The sequence below is a fragment of the Triticum dicoccoides genome, chromosome 1A (assembly GCF_002162155.2).
Source record: "Triticum dicoccoides isolate Atlit2015 ecotype Zavitan chromosome 1A, WEW_v2.0, whole genome shotgun sequence".
Lineage (NCBI taxonomy): Eukaryota > Viridiplantae > Streptophyta > Magnoliopsida > Poales > Poaceae > Triticum > Triticum dicoccoides.
The window spans coordinates 569,834,324-569,847,404 of record NC_041380.1 but is presented as its reverse complement, the minus strand read 5'-3'; positions in this window follow the sequence as shown (position 1 = coordinate 569,847,404).

Sequence of the window (13,081 nt, the reverse complement as noted above, 5' to 3'; positions counted from 1 at the left end):
AGCCAAAAATAAAACCATTGATAAGGATTTGCAGCAGCAAATCAATAAGGAGAAAGAACGTTTGAGACAAGTGTTAGTGAGATTAGTAGCCATTGTTAAATATCTTGGTAAACGTAGCTTGGCTTTTCGTGGATCTAGTGAGAAACTTTACCAACACAATAATGGTAATTTTTTGGCATGTGTAGAGATGATTGCTGAATTTGATCCAATAATGCAAGAACATCTTAGACGAATTCAAAATGATGAAATTTATCATCACTATCTCAGCCACAAAATTCAGAATGAGTTGATTTCTCTATTGGCCTCTAGTGTTACTAGTTCTATCTTACAAATTATTAAAGAGGCTAAATATTTCTCCATAATTCTTGATTGTACTCCGGATGTTAGCCATCAAGAACAAATGACCCTAATTATTCGATGTGTTAACATGTCAAATAAGAAAATAAAAATAGAAGAATTTTTTATGGAATTTTTGACAGTGGATGACACTTCTGGTTTGGGTTTTTTTAATGTACTTCTTGACGCAATAGATTCTTATGGCTTAAATTTTGATAATGTAAGGGGCCAAGGCTACGATAATGGTTCCAACATGAAAGGAAATAAACAAGGGGTACAAAGTCGTTTACTTGAAAAAAATCCAAGAGCTCTATATATGCCATGTGCGTGTCATAGCCTCAATCTTACTTTGTGTGATATGGCAAATTCTTGCAGTAAAGCTATATCCTCTTTGGAATTGTGCAATGAATTTATATTTTATTTTCAAGTTCCACTAAAAGATGGAAAGTTTTACTTGATCATATTCCTAGTTTAACTGTGAAAGGTTTGTCTAATACTCGGTGGGAGAGTCGAATCAAAAGTGTGAAAGCTATTAGATATCAAGCTCCACAATTAAGGCTAGCTTTGTCTGAGTTATCTAAAATTTGTGATGATGCCAAGTCAAAGAGCGACGCAAATAATTTATTTGATGCACTTGGTAGTTTTGAGTTTTTACTTGGCATGGTTATTTGGCATGATATATTATTTGCTATAAACATGGTGAGTAAGAAGTTGCAGTCCGCATCTATGTGTGTCGACTCTACCTTGCAGCAAATTGAAGGCGTAATGCAGTTTTTTGATAAGTACAGAGATGAAGGATTTGCATCTTGTTTGACTATCGCCAAAGGTCTTGCAGTTGATATGGGCATAGAACCATCATTTCCAATAAAACGTAATGTTACTAGGAAGAAACAATTTGATGAACCTAATAACGATGAAGAAGTTCTAAAAGCTAAGAAGGCGTTCGAAGTTAATTACTTCTTAGTTCTGGTTGATATTGCAAATGTCTCTCTGGAAACTAGATTCAAAGAACTCAAAGTGTTCAAAAGTATATTTGGTTTCTTACTTAGCTCAAAAGACATGAAGTTATTGAATGATGTTGAACTACGCAAATGTTGTGCTAAGTTCGTAGAAACATTTTCACGAAATAGTTCATGCGATGTTGAGTTAGATGATCTTTTTTCCGAATTAAGACTGCTGCAAATGACCTTACCAGAATCAGGTTTGCCATTGCATGCTATGGAGATTTTTGAGTTTGTTAGAGATATTGACTGTTTTCCAAATGTTTTAATTGCTTATCGAATTCTGTTCACTGTACCAATGACCGTAGCATCAGCAGAGCGTAGCTTTTCAAAGTTGAAATTGTTAAAGAACTATTTGAGGTCAACAATGTCACAAGAAAGATTAAATGGTCTTGCTACTTTATGTATTGAGAAAGATAAGTTGGATGAAATAAATGTTGATGCAATAATCGATGACTTTGCTTCTAGAAGTGTTAGACGAATTTCCAAGTTCTAGTATAGACGTGAATTTCTCAGTTTGCTTTACTATGCCTTGAGCAGGAATGTTTGAAAGAAATGAGTCCGGGTGAAGATTTTTGGAGTGAAGAACATGGCCAATTGGGGAGAGGATCTAGAAACAAATGTAAGATCGTGCCTAACTTTTTATCTCATGGTAACACAAAAGATCTAAGTAGCAACCTGTTTTGACAACAATTTTTGTTTTGCAAGGCAAAATGAAGTCTCCATTAAAATTTAGAAATGCAAGCTTTTGTCGAACTACATCATTTCATTACTATCATGGTGTAGTTCACTTATCAATAAATAATTTGTATTGTCAGTTTTGGAGTACAAATTAAGATTATCAAACTATGCTATGTACTGGATATTATTTTGCTTTTGAAATATAAATATTTTGAGCTTTGGAGTAAACACAAGGGCCCCTTATTGCTGTCTTGCCCCTGGGCCCCGTATATCTATGGGCCGGCCCTGCCTGCCGCCGCTCCCCCGCTTCTTCCTCGGTTTCTTCCACCGCGAGGACGGCGCCGCCGGTCACGTCACCGCACGCAACCGAGCGACCGTCTCGAGGCCGGGGCCTCGCTTCGTCCCGACCCGCTCCGGCGCTCGGCTCCTCGGCCTCCCGAGCGCCTCGCTCGACGCGCTGCCCGATGCCTTCCAGCGCGTCGTCGGCCACGGGTTCTTCGAGCACTCCCGTCCGGTGGCGTCCCGCAACGGCCGCCTCGTCCTGGAGCTCCGGCACGAGGGCCCCGCCGCCGGCCTCGAGCTATGCGTGTGCAACCCGATGACGGGCCACATGACCCTGCTTCCGCCCCTGTCCGGCGACGACATGCCCGGGACGTACGCGTGCGCACTGTTTGCCGGCGACCACGACGGCGGCCAAGGCCCGTCGCCGCTGCCGGCCACCTTCTTCCGCGTGCTCATCGTCTACAACCGCCGCGGGTTCACCGCGTTGCGCGCCTACTCCTCGGACCTTGGCCGCTGGAGCGCGGAGGCTAGGAGGTCAGGCCGCAAGATCAAGAGCAAGGAGGCGCGCGAGCTTGGCCAGGCCATCGTGCTCCGGGGCGTGGCCTACTGGCCGCTGCAGCGCACGGCGCTGGCGGTGCGGATCGACACGCCTGAGCCGAGGGAGGCGCCCATGCCGCAAACCGGCCTCCCGACATACATGGAGCAGAGCATCCGACTGCTAGGCGTGACCGCCGACGAGAGGCTTTGCTGCATCACGTCACGAGTTTGCGTCGACAGACTCTGTATGACGGTCTACTTGTTCGATCCCAACACGGGCGACTGCGGCGAGTGGGAGTTCCGGCCCGGCTTCTTCATGCCGCCCCAGGCAGAGCTCAAGCTGAGATCGTACCTTGCCGTCAACCTGCGGTGGTTCTGCGAGAGGAGCGGCGTCGTTCTTTTCACGCTTGGAGAAGGCAGCGGTCGCCATGGGACCTTCGCGTTCAACATCAGGACGCGTGAGGTCGACGAGATTGTTGCTGGCGTTCGTTGCGACTCATGGGGTGATTTCGTGGGGTATGAGATGGACGTGGCGGCTTACCTCGCGTCCTTAGCATGTCACTGATGATGAATCACTTGATCATGGATAGATAAAATCGTCTGCCTACGAGCATCTCCAACAGACGCGCTATAATTCTTTTATAGCGTTAAAATAGTCTTTTTCGCGCAGGAGCGATAAAGAGATTTTCGAGATGCACAAAAAAAGCGTCCAATCCGGCGGCCCCACCTGCAGCAAACCGCGCGCACAATCTGACACCCCAAATTTGCAGCCCCGCAGCCTATGCGCTAAAGTTTTTTAAGCGTGCTCTACTTGATAGCGATTACTGAAGCGCTGTTTTTTTGTTTCCGACACAAAAACGCTGGTTTTTAGCGCATAAGGCAGTTTTGGGGCACTTGTTGAAGACACTCTAAGATATGTACGTTGGACAGTGAAAGAAATCTATCCTATAAAAACTGCTATGCCACCCACCATTCTGGGCGACTTACATCGCGCGGTAGATTTGGTTCGCTCGATTGACTAGCGAATATACTTTTTACGGTGGTGGCAAAGGCTTAGTCGTTGGCCCTTCTTTATATCATTGTTTTGTCTCTGCGTGCATGACAGGCGGGTCTCATTTGCTTGTTGGACCCGGTATTGTAGTGCCTTTCGCCTGCATCCGCGTGAGAGGGAGGCATGGTCAAATTTGTTATTGTCGTGATCTCGCTGTTTGGAGTTCTTTAGGCCCATTTTGCAGTTGTTTATGGTCTTGCTAAATAATGGGATCTGGAGGCCTTGTGAGAGGTGATAATATGTTGTATGATCATGCACAACATAATCATAAAGGATGGGCATAAAAATGATGCCACAACACTTGAATTTGAGAACATGAGTGATCCAATCGAACTTCCAGAGCAGAATCCAACCACGTTGATGAGTTTATTCAAATGCATCAATAAATTCAGCATCGAGCAACTGAACAAAGATTCGATTGATCATCTCTGGGTGGTTAAAGGGAACAACTAGTACATATGTGCTAGTTGAATTTAAGTTTGACCTACTTTAATTCGAAAACTTTATTGGATTGTACCATTTAAATTAGAACTACCACCCTATTTGAACCTTTTTAGATAAACTAGAATTTGATATGCGGCTATTTTGATCTTGTGGGCTTTTAAAAAAAGAGGCAGGTATTTGCACCAATCTTTGGATGACCGGCTCCCGCACCAGTGTTCGTGGACTGGTCCTCACCGATCCTTGGAGAATGCGGTGTTCGATTTGAGGGTCAGCATTGGAGATTCCTTAGCTCTTTTCTCTCGTCAAGGACGGAATGTATACCTCTTTTTTCTTGTCCAGTGGCATCATTCTTGTGTAGAGACCGAAGATCAATGCTTCTACATTGAACTTATGAAATGTAATGTTTGTTTAAAGCTCTTGTAGCCTAATATACTAACCTAGCCAATGACAAAAAAGCTCAGGGCATTCATCTTTTGTTTAAAGTTCTCACTGTATCCGACCTACCCATGGAGAAACAAACACAACAAATTTGGTTCTTACCTACTCGAGGACTGAGCTCATAACCAAGGAATTCTGAGCTATTAGTGACGGAAAACCAATGACTTCATGTCACTGCCTCTACCATGCACTCAAGTCTTTTATATGGAGTGAGCCTTTCCAAATCGAAAGATGAATAGCTTATTTCTCGTCTCTTTTCTCTTGACTGGAATTATTGATTCCTATTACATGCATTATTTGCTTCATATATGCACGCTAGGGATGGAATATTGTAGGTGTAGGCATAGGAGGCACCAGGAACTATCGATGATTAACGCACAATCCAGATAGCAATTGGACAATGTCCGGCTGCCTCCTCCTACTCTGCCACATCAACTATTTCCTCGCCGGTCACTAATTGGTGATAAGCGAACTGGCTGGATCCACCTAGTGTAGTGTCTTGATGATAGGCTATCTCCTCCTCCTCCTCCTACTCTGCCACAACAGCTATTTCCCTATCGGTCACTGATTGGTGATAAACGAACTAACTGGATCCACCTAGTGTAGTGTATTGCTGATATACTCCCTCCGTTTTTATTTACTCTACATGTGGTAGGGTCCCATGACGGTTTACTTGTTTTATCCCAACATCGGCAAGTGGGAGTTCATGCCCGACTTCTTCATGTCGCCCCAGGCAGAGTTCAAGGTGAGATCATACTTTGCCGTCAACTTGCGGTGGTTCTGCGACAGGAGCGACATCGTTCTTTTCACGCTTGGAGAAGGCGGCAGTCGCCATGGGACATCCGCGTTCAACATCAAGACGCGTGAGCCGTGAGGTCGATGAGATTGTCCCTGGTGTCCATTGCGACTCATGGTGTGATTTCGTGGGGTATGAGATGGACGGGGCGGCTTACCTCGCGTCCTTAGCATGTCACTGGTGGCTATCTAATCACTTGACCACGGATACGTAAAATGATCTGCCTAAGATATGCCTGCATTGGGCAGTGGAAGGAATGTACAGGATGTTTAGGCAGTAGAGGAAGGACAACTATAGCAAACATAAATGAACGGGACCAACCGACAACAGTAGCAATGCATATGGTTCCACAATCACAAATAAAACCAAATTGTGAATGCTCAAGTTGCATTCAGAGATCCTTAAAGCACCCGCTCATAATACGCCGATCTATCTACTTCATCCATATTCAATAAACATGTTTTTTTAGAACAGGGTGTCACCCTGTTGGCTAGGATAGCATGGTGCTATCTAGCCCACTCGGGTTCGAGTCACGGAGTGACCTGTGGTGCTTACAATTTCTTCTATAAAAATATGCCTCCAAAGGTTAGTCCTAAATGATCTTGTTTTTTTATAAACATGTTTTGATGTTTCTATGGAATAATAGTTTTTAATTCACTTTGCAAATTTCACAAACAACTGGGCACAAAAATGTGTTAGTCTGTTCTTCTGTGAACGAGAAGTAATGCCCAAGGCCAAGTCGGGTGAGCCTGGGCTGAGATGTGGATGTCGTGGACATGAGGGATCGGACGGGAACTTGAGGAACGCAAGGCATGGAGGGACGGGAGAGAAATCAGGTTGGATGCAATTGACTCGGACTGCTTGTTCTAGTCCAGAAAACGGTTGGGGGAAGAAGAAACATATTTGGTCGCTCATTTCCCGATCTAACGGCTTGAATGCAATCGATTGAAATTGAGAAAAAAAGAGTAGGCCACCTTAGGTTTAGGCGGTTTTTTAATTAGCCATTGCATGTCAGATAATCCCGGAGCAACACCACGGTGCATGGTCTGATCAAATTTGTATAGGTAGGTGTATTGTTATAGGTGGTCTTGGTGGTGGCAGTTCAAAGAGTTATTCAAATTTGGACAATTGTGAGAAGGGGAAATCTTTTTAGATTCTTCCTAAGTTCAAACCATAAAATAATAATAAAGAAGGCGTCCTCAAGGTGAAACTTATTACCAATTTATCTGGCCAGGATAATGAAGGGTCTAATTAACACGTTGAGTCACAGAATACTAACAATTACTTAGCTTGTTTTTCGTCGCCGAGGACTGAATGTGTACCTCTTTTCTCGTGGCTAATTGCATCATCTTGGTGTAGATACCGAAGATAAATACTTCTATTATAAACCAACGAAATTTAATGTTTGTTCGAAGCTCTTGTAGCCTAATAGATTGACCTAGCCGAGGACAAACATTCTCAGGGCATTAATCTTTTATTTGAAGTTCTCATTGTATCTGACTCACCGTGGGTGAAACAAAGACAACAAATTAGGTTCTTACCTACTCGAGGACTGAGCTCATAACCAAGGAATTCTTAGCTATTAAAGTGACGGAAAACCAAGGACTTCATGTCGCTACCTCTACCATGCACCCAAGTCTTTTATATGGAGTGACGCTTCCCAAAGCCAAAGATGATTAGCTTATTCTCGTCTTATTTCATATCTACGTGCTAGGGACTAAAATATTGTAGGTGTAGGCATAGGAGGCACCAGGAACTATCGATGATAGACAGATAATCCAAACAGCAACTCAAGACAACCCCCCTGCATCTTCCTCCAAATCTACCATATCAGCTATTTCCCAGACACACAAACCCTTCTTCAGTAACCTGTCAAAGGAACCACAGATGGATTGCACCTGAAGGAAACACATCTAAGGTTAGTGTTGATGGTGGGATGTCCCGCCAGGGCAACGTGGGAGGGGCTGCTGTTGTATGGAGGGACAAGACAGGAAAGTTTTTGGGAGCCTCCACAATGGTTTTCGAGTGTCTTGTTGATCCTACGAGCTTAGAGGCAGATGCCAATAATGAGGCACTTGGACCGGCGACAGACCTTAATTTACGCAGATTGGTGATTGCCTCATACTACATGGATGTTATAATGAAGATCAAGAAGGGAGCGGCAGCTTCCTATGTGACAGTGCCGACAGAGATCAATCATCATAGAAGAAAGGAGTTTGATGATGTTTGCTTCACTTGGAGAGCAATTTTGAAGCTCATGCATAATTGGGAAAGGCGACCTCTAATAGCATTTGGTTGCCACTTGTGGCTAGGATCTGTACTGAATATAGTTTGTATTTCGGACATTATAAACCTTGAATAAAATTCTAGTTCACCTAAAAAAACTATTTCCCAGCCGGCCACTGACTGCAACGAGCTGCCGTGACATGGAACTGCCGTGGAAGATGTGGGTTTTTCGCGGCAACCGTGACATGGGACTGGGAGACATCTCTTCCGCGCTCTCCTTCTTGAAGCGGATCGTCGCCGAATGTATTGGTTGGTAACGAGAGACCAACTGCTGTCGGTGAGGGCCGGGCCAATCGCTGGCTCTCGGAAGGGTAGCTAAACCTCAGTTTCCATGCGCTCTTCCCGCACTCAACCAGGCCGGCCTCACGCGTCATCCCGGCGAATCATCGGTGAGCGGCTTCGCCTTCGGCCGGCCTAGGCTCCCCACTGCTGCCACCCACACTTTAGCTGGCTACGGCGAAAAGGTTGATTGCCGCCGTGCTGCTCAACGAGGCCGAGGAGGAAATGTTCAGATCGCGAGCTGCGTACAGGATGCTCGCACCCGGCGAACGGCTGGACATCAGCGGAAGGACAACTAAAGAAAGTATAAATGACCTGGTCGAACTGACGACAGTAGCGATGTCGCATACGGTTTCACAATCACGGACAAAACCAAATTGCTAATGCTCAAGTTGCATTCAGAGATCTTTAAAGGACCAGCTTATAATACGCCCATCTATCTACTTGTTCCATATCCAATAAGCGTGTTTTTACGTTTCTATGGAATACTTTTTAATTCACTTTACAAATTTCATAGACAATTGGGGAACAAAAATGCGTCAGTCGATTCTTCTAGGAACAAGAAGTAGCCCCCAAGGTCGAGTCGTGTGTAACGCGGCTGACCGCATGAGATGGGGACGACATACCGGTAACGGCGCCGGCGGTGAGGGGTCGGACGGGAACTCGCTGGAGGCGAGGCATGAGAGGGAAGGGAGTGATATCGGGTTGGATGCAGTCAACTCAAACAACGCTTTGTTTGTCCTAACCTAAAAAACGGTTGAAGGAAGAAGAAACATATCCGGTCGTTAGTTTTCCAATCCAATGGCTTGAATGCAATCGATTGAGACTGGAAAACAATTAAGTCGCCTTAGGTTTAGGCGGTCATTTCTAATTAGCCGTTGCACATCAGATAATCCCAAAGCAACACTACAGTGCATGGTCCGACTAAATTTGTATAGGTGTATTGTGAAAGGTGGTCGTGTCGGTGGCAGTTCAAACAATTATTCAAATTTGGACAATGGGGAAAAGGGTAATCTTTTGAGATTCTTCCTAAAGTTCAATATGCAAAATAATAATCAAGAAGACATCCTCGAGATGAAACTTATGACCCATTTATCGGGCCAAGACAATGAATGCTCTAATTAACACGTTGAGTCGGAAAATACTAACAATTAGGTGAATTTGGTTTTACTTAGTTAGCTCATTTTTCCTCGCGCGAGGACAGAATGTGTACCTCTTTTCTCTTGGCTAGTCGCATCATTCTTGTGTAGAGACCGAAGATCAATGTTTCTAGAATGAACTTATGAAATGTGATGTTTGTTTAAAGCTCTTGTAGCCTAATAGACTGACCTAGCCGAGGACAAACAAGCTCAGGGAATTCATCTTCCGTACAAAGTTCTTATTGTATCCGACCTATCGGGGAGAAACAAACACAACAAATGTGGTTCTTACCTACTCGAGGACCAAGCTCATAACCAAGGAATTCTTAGCGACTGAAAACCAATGACTTCACGTCACAACCTCTACCATTCACCCAAGTCTTTATATATGGAGTGAGCCTTCCCAAAGCCAAAGATGAATAGTTTATTCCTCGTATTATTTCTCTGTAGTGGAATTATTGATTCCTATTCCCTGCATTATTTGTTTCATGCTAGGCATGGAGTACTTTAAGTGTAGGCATAGGAGGCACCAGGAATTATCAATGATCAACGCACAATCCAGATAGCAATTGGACACAGCGCGCCTGCCTGCTCCTCCTACTCTGCCACATCAGCCATTTCCCCACTGGTCACTAATTGGTGATAAGCGGATTGGCTGGATCCACCTGGTGCAGTGTCTTGATGATATCTTGCCTCCTCCTACTCTGCCGCATCATCTATTTTCCCGCCGTGCACTGATTGGTGATAAGCGGACTGACTGGATCTACCCAGCGTAGTGTTTTGTTGATATTCTGTATAACCAAGGACTTAACCAGGTCTAGCTGGAATCTTCACTCTTCTGTTTATTTTTCTATTGAAACCTATATATACCAACTTGTTGAGTGTTAAATATAACTTCTGGATGAATTCATTTGAGAGCTCAACTTCCCTTTAAAAAGCAATATCTTATTCGGTGTCTCGTCAAGGGGTGGCTTTAATAAATTGGTTAAACCAAAATTAGAATGCTTGTAATATGGTGTAGGTTTTGCGATCAATATGTAACCACTATGCATTTTCTTTTATCTTCCCATTTGCACGTTTATATGGAGGGTTGTGTTTGTGGCTCTAAATATACCACCAGCAGCAATTATCATGAATTTGTTTGAACTGATTAAATTGCGGGGTGTATGGTTTGTGTTGGACTATTTAAAACCGTCGCAATGACAATATCCAAACCAATTCATGTGCATAGCTGAATAGGCATCTCAGATGGACCAGCTAGTCAAGAAACTATGGATAGGTAGGAAAAACAGTAGACAGACAGACATGTCTGAAATTCATACACTACAGAGAGCAAACACACGAAAACACAGAGCTCATAGAAAGAACAGATGCAAATTAATTCCAACGAATTCACAAACAGAAAATCCACCTACCCTAGCTAGCCCTGGCTAAGAGCCTGTTCGGAACCTCTCCATTCTCAAAGCTGCACTCTGTGATGTAGAGGAAACAAGGAGCTCAATTCGAGCCACTCCCTGAAATTGTGCTGCCGCTCTCTCCGCTCCGGGAGTCGCAGTTATGGAGTGAAGAGAATCCAAACATGTCCTAAATACCAGAATAACAAGGAGTGTAAATCATAAACCGAATGACGGCAATAAGAAAAGAAATTGTGAACCTTGCCTGATCTTGTTTCCTTCCACCGTGTACATGCATGTATGTATAATTTTTCACCCCAAACAAGCCACAAACGTAAGGTAGATATTTATCCATCAGGAAAAACCTATCTTCTCTTTAGTCTATATGTAAAACCCTCCTCTACATCCACTTACCCGGCGATGAATAATGATGTAGGAACTTTCTAAGAGCTAATTGTGGAAATCATTTTGTATTCGTTCGATGGCTTCCTACTCTTGGAGCAGAGGAAGCAGGCGAGAGGGGTCATGTAACATCGCCATTGCGATGATTCACACCATGACCTCATTCACCTCAAGACAACCACCACCGAAGAAGGGAACAGTATGTTTGTTTGTATGCTTGAAAAGAGCCTCAAAGTTGAGCACGAGAGGGGTCATGTAATCCAGAACGAGCACGACAAGCATAGTGATTGACATAGCAGGGAGCGCTTGAGGGACCTTCTTGACATGGAACAACTGCACATCAATGAAGGCACACGACAGAGTCATTGAGATGAGGGCCATGGTGCTTTCCAAGTCCATTCTCCATATTGATTCTTCCACTTGGCCTATGTACATCCCGTACAAAGCAATGTCCAACATTTTAAAGAAAATAGGGCCGGTCTTATGCTTCAGATTTTCCACTAGACATGCTATGTTGCTTTCGCATCCAAACTAGCAAAGTGAGCAGTTATCAGAATCTTGCAATCTTAGGAGGAGACATTGGACTCTCGGCACGTGAAGAAAAAACACATGGAATCATAGTGCCACGTCCTTTTCAAGCATACATAACTGGAGAACTATATGAATTTGTATTAAAGAGTGTTTGGCACAATAAAAAAACTACACTGAACGATAAAAGTGTGAAGACAAAACTCTTAGGACTTCTATATCTTCTAAGTTTCTTATAAAACTCCTATAAACCAAAAGAAGCCCTTCGAATGGTCCTTCCTGAAAACGACGTCCATGATATTACACTTCAAGCCTTCAACTTTGCATGCATATTTTTCTTGACACCCCATAGCACGCGCCCAACTTATTTCGTACTTGGGAAAACATGATTTTACACACAACATTTTTTTATGAATACATTACCACACAACTCGTGATGATAGCAAATCCAGCTTTCAACCTCATCAATCGTGTTTTTGGATTGCTGAATAGTGGATACGATCCATCAGAGCTGCAGCAGTGGGAACGATGCTTGTCCAAAGGAGTGTATCTTTTATCATATCGTGCTCTCTAGTTCCTGATATATGTATATATGTATACCAATATAAAATGACGCACATACCTCGCGAACATTCGCCAGGGCCTGGATGGAAAGCAAACAGGGGAGGTGGCAGTTTTTACTACATTTGGGGTTGGGGGGGGGGGTAGTTTTTGAAATTAACATGACAATTTCTTCCTTCGAAGTTTCTTCTGAGGTTCTTTTTGCGAAAACTATCATCCATCAGGATAGAGACTGTGTGGTTCGTGGGGAGGGGTTCATTGGCAAAACGTCCTTGGGAAACGCCAGTCAGATAAGATTTCATCAGATATACGAAGATTCAAAGGAGCAAATCTACTTAATCTTGATCATCAAATCTTGTCAATCCAACGGCTCCAATGATGAGTGATCAACATATTTAGCGTGTAATTAATAGTATGCTAAATATAAACTCCATGCCAATCACATGATTAACATGTAGTAATTGATATCCGGCCTAATATCAACGTGTAGTTAATTTACTCCCTAATATAAACGTGCGTACACATTTGCCAGTATGAAATCGGAGGGGAAAGCTTATTTTCTCATAAAAATAGATATATCTATCTTTTTCATCTAATATAAATACATATATATCCATCCTACTCCCCATGCGTAGCTCAAGATACAGTGGCTAGCCAGGAGTGCGACCTTTCCAATTTTTTTCCCTACTTTCTATAGGAACGTGACATTTTATACTCCTACTACAAATATATAAATATGTTGACCAGTTGACCCGGAGATCAGCCGGGCCCACGGCACAGCCTCCGCGTCTCTCACCACACACACCCACAGGCGCTGGCAGGGGCGGCGTACCCGCTTGTGGGGGGCCCACCCCCAGAGGGCCCTTTCCCCCGAAATCCCATTTCCAAACGGGCCAAAAACACATTTCCCGTATTATAAAAATGGA